This window comes from Diachasma alloeum, unplaced genomic scaffold (genome assembly GCF_001412515.2).
Source record: "Diachasma alloeum isolate Michigan unplaced genomic scaffold, Dall2.0 Dall_scaffold_00674, whole genome shotgun sequence".
Taxonomy (NCBI): domain Eukaryota; kingdom Metazoa; phylum Arthropoda; class Insecta; order Hymenoptera; family Braconidae; genus Diachasma; species Diachasma alloeum.
This window is the reverse complement of record NW_021680806.1, coordinates 174,223-184,461: the sequence shown is the minus strand read 5'-3', so window position 1 is coordinate 184,461 and position 10,239 is coordinate 174,223.

Below are 10,239 nucleotides of genomic sequence, written 5' to 3'. Positions count from 1 at the left end.
TTTTCAAAATACTCGCCTCGATGTCTTCTATCTTAATCAATCAAAAAATGTATAACGGTTCGTACTAAATTTCAGAGACACTTCAATTTTTTCATTTTTCGCTCAAAACCCTTTTTCGCACGCTAGTTATTTTTTGAATTGATATATCAACTTGAAATTTGACACAAGTCTGCCTCTTAATACTGCAATGGATGAGATTGAAGATGGGCTGAATCGCATGATTAGTTTAAGAGATATTCAACATTGTATCAAAATCGTTTTTCGTAAATATCTCAGAATCTATCCATCCGATTTCAATTTTTTTTTTCAAAATACTCGTCTCGATGTCTCCTATCTCAAGCAATCAAAAAATATATATCCATCTATACTGTATTTTAGAGATATTTCAATTTTTCCTTTTTCAATCAAAATCCTTGTCCGCACGCTAGTCATTTTTTAAATTGATATATAGATATATGAATTGGAAATTTAGCATGAGTTCTCCTTTTGCCACTACAATGGATAATATCAACGATGAACCTGATCAGATGATTAATTTTTGCTTCCGAATGGAAGCTTTGCATTCGTTCGATTTTCACTTTTGCTAATTTTGCTTGGAAACGATCCAGAATGGTCTGAAACGGAAAAATACGAAGTTTGGAGACCATGTCTGTGTGTGTCCACTCGGTGGTCACTTATTCTTAAAATTAACGAATAAACGGGAAAATTTATTCCAAAAAATCTAAAATTTTGTCAGTTTATTGGAATTATTGGGGACTAACTTCATGCCAAAATTCAGCTGGATCCGTCAATTAGTTTTTCAGAAATAGCCAGTTGTTTCATTACGCTTTTTCCCAAATATCTCGAAAACTACTCAACCAATTTCATTTTTTTTTTTCAAAATATTCGTCTTGATGCTCTCTGTCGCAATCATTCAAAATATGTATACCCGTTTATAGAAAGTTTTCGAGATATTTCGATTTTTCTCTTTTTGACCTAAAATCGTTGTTCGCACTCTAACATCCGCAAAAATGGAGATATCAACTTGAAATTTGGCATGAAGTTGTCTCTAGTTGTAACAATGGTTCGTGTTTAAAATGGACTCAATCAAATAATTAGTTTCTGAGACATTCAACTTTATATGTAAATCTAATTTCTTTAATACCTCAATAGCGAGTTAACCAATTACAATTTTTTTTTCTAATTTTCGTCTCAATGTCCTCTATCTTGACCAATCAAAATCTGCATCCAATTATACAAAATTTAGAGATATTTTCATTTTTGTCGTTTTGACTTGAAAGCGTTGTTCGCACTGTGGCATCTGCAAAAATGGAGATATCAACTCAAAATTTGGCACGAAGTTGTCTCTGGTAGTAACAATGGTTCGTATTGAAAATAGGCTCAATCGGAAAATTACTTTCTGAGATATTCAACTTTATATGTAAATCTAATTTTTTAAATATCTCAATAACGAGTCAACCGATCCTAATTTCAATTATTCAAGAATATTCCTCTTGTTTTGCAATGTCTATGTCCTTTTTTTATATTTTTCATATCTTTTTTTGAAATCTGTTTTGATCCTTTATTTATCCCTTTTTCAACCCTTTTTGCTTCTGAATGGGAGCATTGTAATCGCTCGATTTTTCGATTCGCTAATTTTGCTTGGAAATGATGTAGAATGGTCTGAAACGTGAAAATACAAAATTTGAGGACCATGTATCTATGTGTGTCCGAAAGTATGGGTGGATTTTTTCGAAAAATTTTATAAATCACCATAAATAAAGGACTAAAGTTCAAGCTAAAAAACTGAAATTTCGTCACATAATTGGTATTACTTTGGAGCATTTCTGGGCGCAGTTTCAGCGCAATCGGCCCAGTAGTTTCTGAGATACAGCAATTTCTCAAAAATCTTTGTTCCTCAATATCTCAAGAACTACATGACCGATTAAAATTTTTTTGACGCCAAAATCTTCTTTGTGATAATATCTATTGGGTAAAATTATAATATGGCTATGTAACTATCGACAGTTTGGTAATAATTGGCATTTTTCATTTTTATGAAAAAATCGTTGTACGCACGATAGCGCCCCCAAAAATTAAGATAGAAAGTTGAAATTTGGTACGATTTTATCTTTATGATATTACAGGATGGAATTGTGGATGAGCTGAATCGGATGAGTAGTTTAGGAGATATTTAACTTTTTGTGAAAAACTGTAATGCTCAATATCTCCGAAACTACTGGTCCGATTGACGTTTTTTTTCAAAATTTTCGTCATGGTATCAAGCTGCTATCAAGATCTATCATGGTATGGCTTCTATCAAGACCAATCAAAATATGCATACCCTCCCATACAAAGTTTTCGAGATATCAGTGTTTTTCTAGTTTTTTAAATTAAAATCCAATGTGGGCTTTACAATACGCGTTAAACATGGACTAAACATCTGAGATTCTGGCTACTAGTTTGCATGATTGGCCCACATTCATGTATAAAATTTTGTGTCAATCGATTCAGTACATCCTGGCACAGAGTAATTCATCCGAAACGCTGTTTTTCTGAAAAATCACAAATCGTTATTTTATCAATGTTTTCGATCTCTGCATGACTTCAAAAGTCATATAATACAAATCCATGTTTTTTTACNCATTGAAAGGTCACAATATTTACAAATAATTGAAATAAACTCACCAATTATTTCACAATAATGATGAAAATGGCTGAATGGGTCACTTGAGAAGGAATTTGCCTCATATAGATAATGAAACAAAATAAATCATAATCAACTTCAGACTTGTTTAAAAGCGCACAACATTCATTACGTTAAATTTTCACTCGACGGTACATTCTCGTCAAAATGGGCATGAGAGTGGAGTATCCACACTTTTTACTGGAAATTGAAGAAAACGCCCCCCAAAAGTTGGTAATGTCAATTCAAGTAATGTTAATTAATTCTAAAGTGTCAAAATAACCGAGACATAAGACACCGATTCTTATGTATAAATTAATTTTTCGAGATACAGAGAAATATAAAAAACAGANCATTCGATAGCCATAGTTGGGGCAGAGACAGAGGTTGGCGTGGTCTAATTTTTTAAGAGGTGTAAATTTTATATTAATTTTCATTATTCAAAGTATGGTCGTTAGACAATATTACATTTCATGTAAATATTACGTTGAGACTNCGAAAAGGGAAATGAATACAGTGGTCAAAAGGGTCAAAATCCGTTATTTGACAAACATAAATAATTTTTTTTTGGTTTGATCTTATTCAAACGAGACATTATTGTTTGAAAAAATACTTGTAGAGAAAATTAATAATAATACATTGATTTTTCACACACTTTAGAATTCATCTGATGATTTATCAATGATGAATCATATTTTCCTTCTGAAAATTCGAATGCATTTTTCCTCGTAATATTCAACGACTTACGTGGTTTGAATANACAATATTACATTTCATGTAAATATTACGTTGAGACTCTTGCCTACGTTCAATGGAGCTAGCGTTTCTGTCCATGAGATGAATCTAATTGTATGCGTTCCAAAAATCAAACGTTTTGAGGAACATAGGCAGCAAGGATGAGATNAATATTCAACGACTTACGTGGTTTGAATATACTACTTTGAATATGAGAGTTTTTCTCATCTAATATATATGTATATTTTCTTTCTCTCGCAGTTTCTCAGGAAACATGTTTTATCCNTTCTATAAGAGCCCCAAGCACCACGAGTAAGCCGTTTGTAGGAGGACGTCTTCAAAGATTATTCAAACACACTATTCTCGCAGTGTTCTAAAAGTTACATAAGACAAAAACTTGACTTCACTTAACTTCACTAACAAGAGAACGCGTTGACCAAAATTTTCGCCACATACGCGGTTATGTATGCGCCCGTGCACACATACAAATCGATATTTAATATATTGTGACGAGGCATATTCATTTATTTTTTATTATTTTTCTACATANCTCAGGAAACATGTTTTATCCTATCGGACGACAAGAAATCAACAGCACCTCATTTTTTTGTTTTCTTCTCTTCAATGGCTTATGTGGAACGGGATCAAGATTGTCCAAAATTTTAATTTATGATCCCCACCTCATTACTTCATTCATCAATCGCTTTTCTATGCATCAACTTAGTTTCATAAATGTGATTCTTGGAATTTACAAGACCATTCTCGTTAATTATAATATTATTCAATAAATAGCTGATATACATCCAGAATGCTGTACTACGTAGATTAAACAGAGTGAGCTCAACGGATTCAGTATTCGCTGAAGACGATCTGTGTGAGTTTGAGTGGGAGTTACATGCAGGTCAGCAAGTTAGTTTTTATCGGCAAATAAAAATACAGTCTAAGAAAGTAATTGAGTCGGAATAGGAGAAAAATCATCCTCAAGATATTTAAATTATTAGGAGTCCTTAATATAAATTTAATTATTAAAATCATAATGATGTAAGACAATTGATGTAAGAGAAANTACGTAGATTAAACAGAGTGAGCTCAACGGATTCAGTATTCGCTGAAGACGATCTGTGTGAGTTTGAGTGGGAGTTACATGCAGGTCAGCAAGTTAGTTTTTATCGGCAAATAAAAATACAGTCTAAGAAAGTAATTGAGTCGGAATAGGAGAAAAATCATCCTCAAGATATTTAAATTATTAGGAGTCCTTAATATAAATTTAATTATTAAAATCATAATGATGTAAGACAATTGATGTAAGAGAAAATATTACAAATTAAAATCGATGAAAAAGTTGAAAAATAATGGTAATGACAAATTTTTATTTGAAACATCATAATTAATTACTAGCATCACAAATGTACTGATTGAATCATGATGTCTGTTTCTGACGATTTGTCGGGACACAGAGGAAGAAAAAATGTTACAAATACAGGCGTCGCTTTTGGATTAATCATACATCGTAAGTAATGGAATGTGAAGAACCAATACGTCTGGCTGCCCAAATATTAATATTTAAAAATATTGATCTTGATCAATGTCAACGATTTTTCAATTTTTCAGCGAATTTTCTGATTTTTTATTTATGTGTGAAATTGGAATTACTTGCATTCGGAAGCTTATTACCAATGTAATTGGTGGAGAGAAAAAATAATGACGCCTAAAGTAACGGTCATATTACTTCTGCCAGATAGGCTTCTACCCCTGCTTGTTTATTCTTTGTTTTTTGCTTTTTTGTTATGTCCTTCCTTTTCTTTTGTTATTCCTATCTTTTTCTAAATTGTTTTTCGCCATTTATTTATCCCTTTTTCCTTCGGAATGAAAGCCTTGTATTTGAGCGATTTTTTGATTTTCTAATTTTGATGGCAAATGGTCCAGAATGTTATGAAATGTGAAGAAATGATATTTTTAGGGTTATGTCTGTATGTATGTGTGTGATAACTTGGGTTTTTAGTGATCAATTTTTAGAAAATTCAACCTATTATAAATACGGTAAAATTTGTCGATAAAAGTCTGAAATTTTGGCTCATGGTAGCTATGATTAAGCTTTACTTTGGTACGTAGTTTCAGCCCGATCGGTCCAAGTAGTTCCTGAGATATAACAACTTCTTTAAATTTCGTTTTTTCTCAATATCTCAAAATCTACTCCACCAATTCCAATATTTCTTTTTTCAAAATACTCGTCCCGATGGCCTCTATCTAGATCAATCAAAATATATATACTCGTTCCGACAAAATTTGAAAATATTGCCGTTTTTCCGTTTTTTAATGAAAAGTCTTGTTTACACGATACCTTGATAAAAAATGGAGATAGGGTGTTGAAATTTTGTATGCTTCAAGCTTTTATAACATAAAAGGTTGGTATTGTGGATGGGGGCAATTGGCCGAGCGGTTCTTGAGTTATTCAACTTTTTGTGTAAATATATTTCTTCAAATTTCTCATGAACTACTGGACGGATTTCAATTTTTTTTTTTAAATACTTGTATCGGTGGCCACCATCTAGATCAATTAAAATATGTACCCCTCGAACCCCTGCTTGTTCTGTTTTTATATGCTCAGCATGCTCATATGTGCCATAATGTGTTTGAAACTTTATTTGACGATCCAAAATTTTGGGTAATGATCAATGCTATTTAGCCGCACAACTAAAGAAAATTTGAGCTTAAATGGTTTAGTAGTTCTTGAGGTGGAACATTTTATGAAAAATCATGTATTACAGTAATTACCGTGTTTTTCTTCAATCATCGGATTTTTCATCATAATTACTTGAAATGTCATGTCACATGAAGATCTTAGGTTTTTTTAAAGTTTATAACTCCATGTGTAGATGTATTTATTCACTTCAAAATTGTAGAGGTCTCTACAGAGATGTGTTCATAATTGTTTGTTTTTTAATAGAATTGGTACAGATCCATTCGGAAGCTTACCATCTATGAAATTAGTAGAAATGAAAAAAAGAAAAACAGTTATAGCACAAAGAAATAGTCAGATGGCTTCTACCAAAAAGGGTCGAACTCCTGCTTATTTTGATTTTCTTCATGAATTTTTTTAGAAATTTGAATAACATTATGAATAACGCTGGAATGGAAATCGAAAATTCAGTGAATATTACCTTAATATGGAATTGCAAAAAAATCTGAAAAGTGCTACCCACTCTTATTATTTATTATTATCACAGAATCTATATAAAGCTCTATTATAGAAGAACAGTCGTATAAAATTTTTCATTGGATAAATGTTGTCGTAAATCTTCTCATTTGAGAACTAATTAAAGAACTCTCTGAAACATATAGTGCCTAAAGGCTATAGGTTACTAAAATTTGGAGAGTTCTGGCGTCCAAGGCTCAGCTCAGGGGCCGAATTTCGAAGTAACACGGTAACATGATGAACGATATTTGTCGCGCTCTATCTAGATGTACAGGGTAACAAATGGGAATAGGTGAAAACATTTCCCCTATATTTTCTTCTCCACTTTGTCACCAGGGCTCGGGCTGTTGTAGGTTAACACTTGGAGCCTGGCAAATTCTGTTGGAACAAGCCGGGGTCTAGTTTATATTTTCCAAAATGAGTGAGCTTATTGTCGAAGAAAAAGTGTATCTCATTGAGTGCTATTATTGCCGAGGAAAAAATTATACAAATGCGTATAGGGGCTTTCGTAGTAAGTTTGGTAGTGACAGAATTACGAGTGAAAACATTCTCAAACGGTAGGAATTTTTTAGTTCTCCTGTACGATTTTTTTCGAAGTTAGTCCCCAATAAATTTTTTGAGTTAATGTGTAGACTTTTTGTAGGGTAATTGATAATTTTGTCAACTATGGTACCCTACAGGATCGTTGCCATGATCTTCCGAGTCCATCTTATGCAGTAACGGCAGAAGAAGTAGTGGACAAGGTGGAAAAACATTTCAAAAATCATTCATCTGATTCAATACGCAAGGCGGCTGCGAAGTTACAATTGAACCGAGAGACTCTACGTTTGATAATTAAACATTTCCTCAAACTTCATCCTTATAAAATCACTTCCCACCAATTGCTTACGCAAGCTGCTATAGGGAAACAAATTGAATTCAACAAAGTTTTGACGCAAATGTTTGCTAAAATCGAAGCCAATCGGATTTTTTTCACGGATGAAGTTCATTTCTACCTTAATGGCTACGTGAATAAACAAAATTATAGATTTTGGGGGAGTGTAAATCCACATTTATCAGTAGTAAAATCGCTCCACCTTACTGAAGTTACAGTTTGGGCAGCTCTGTCGATCAAACAAATACATGTGGAAATCTTGGAAGGGACCATTATAAGGGAGAGTTACCGAGAGATGTTGGAAACCAAATTTTTCCCATTCGCCAAGAAAAAAGGATTGGTGAAAGATTTCTATTTTATGCAAGACGGTGTAACACCTCATCAAACTAATGATGTGTTTGCTGCATTACACAAAGTATACGGTGACCGCGTCATCGGCTTAGGGTATCCTCGTTTCGCCCGAGCAGGGATGGAATGGCCACCATACTCACCGGATTTGAACCCGTGTGATTTCTTCTTGTGGGGTTATCTCAAACACTTCTGTTACGTGGACAATCTTCAGACAAAAGAGGCTCTGATAAACGCTATCCAGAAGGGTGCTTCTAATATTTCTCAAGCTAAAATTGGAGAAGTCTTCCATGGTTTTCAGAAACGCCTTGACTATTGTGCAAATTCTGATGGAGGACACTTCAAGAGTATTTACCATTAGTCATATGCCCTCGAATATGTTTGATCAATTCTTTCACCGTGTGAATTTTTATTTAACACAAAGAAAATGCAACTGTAACTAATTGCAAATAATATTTCAATGTCTATTGTGTCTACAAACGTGATGGTCCTTCCTATATCCATCAACCAAACTATGATAGTTTAATTTTCACCTATTCCCATTTGTCGCTCTGTAAAATGACCGTGAAGATCTTCTTTCGTTATTTTTGTGACGCGAAATTCCGTCACTTTTTTTCTGATCAACAATGGTTAGTAATTGGCCTTCAGTCAGTGACGTGTAATTTATGTGTAAAATTACGGTAAATTGACCGGTCAGCTTTGTCCGTTACATCCCTAGTTGATTTCCAGTAGTTGACTCCCAATGTTCTTCTAATCTATTGGAGTGACTCACAAGTACTCTGATACGCATCGTCTGGAACTCTGACATATTTGGTGTAATCCAGTTATAGATAAGCCGAATTATTGGTGATCTACGTTAAAGGGAGATCACTGTGAATTTTAAAAGTCGCGGGCTACTGAAATGAGGTTTCTCATGCATTGAAGATCGACAAAACGAATAATCAGTGGAAAAAAATAATTGCTTATTATTCGTTTACTCCGCAGATGCTTAAAATGTTAAAAATAGCCCAGAGCCTCAAATTCTTGAGCTACATTTTTTTTTCAAAATTTTTGAAAAAATGTGTGCAATAGCAGTTACGAATTAGTTTTATAAAATCGAATTCCTACACAGCGAATTTAGTTTTTTTTAAATTATATCATACGTGTAAAATAGCCCGAAGAATATTTCCAAAAAAAGCAAGCAGATATTTTAGATATTTTAAGGATCATTTTTCTACCTAATATTTTACATGAATGGCCCAAATTTATATATTAAACAAAACGAAATTAGCTGTGTAGGAGTGGAATCGCAAAAAACTAATTAGTAATTGTTATTGTACACGTGGTTTTAAAATTTTTGAAAGAAACACCTCTGTAAAAGCTCAAAAATTGGCGGCTCTGAACTATGTTTAACATTTGAAGCGTCTGCGAGGCAAAGGGAACAATAAACAGTCATTTTTTTGCCCTAATGAGACGTTTTGTCGATCTGATTTGGAAATAATCAATTTTGAAAAAAAGCGTTCACATTCGCATGGGTTGATACCATGCATCAATCCCGTACGTGAGGGGTAACTGTACCCCATTTGGGCTAGGACTGCACGGGAAATCACGGAAAGCCCCAAGCGTACAACCGACCGATTGTGCAGAGCCCTAATGTGTCCTTCTGTCACACTGACTAGTGGGGCATCTTAGGCAACCACACTGTGCCTACCTTCCGAAATTTTTAGGCGAAGGTGTTCCTAAATAGTCACCCATCCATACGGATATTTTCGCCGGAGCAACCTAACTCACCTAACCATTACCGTCGGTATCTTTGAAATGAATTAAATGAAAAATAAAAATTTTCGGTAAGACCCAGCTCTCTAACTCAATTTTAAAGTGTCTCCTAAGTCTTCTTTTTTCTCCCATGAATCACACACTTTATTTACTAAAATTGTGATTTAATTTTTTCCAGATTAATATATCCTTTATACTGATTTTTTTCCTATACTAGAACAGGGCGCGGTTTTCCATGGATACCAGAATAGTAAAACCTTACCGTTTTTCACTTTCATTAATTTTTGTCTCAATAATAATCCAGGAAAAATGAATGGTTTGAACAAAGTGTTTCACAACGAGAATTTAATCGTAGAATAATTTATTTAGAATCGCCATAATCCTTTTCATCTTCTTCCTTGCTTCAGTTCTGCTTTTTGCATTCTTTATTATTTTTAAGGATTTATTATGTACTACATACATATATACTATCCTATATACAGGGTGTTTCAGAAGTACATGTACATCTGAACACCCTAGGATCAGGGGGTGATTCTGAGCAGAAAAGTCCTCTTGCACTTTTTGATCAGACTCACCCCTAAAAAGTTATTGGCAATTAAGGGTGGGCCAATGGGGAGTGATTTTTAAGCGGGCGCACATCCATGTGATATGCAGCATATGTGTGTG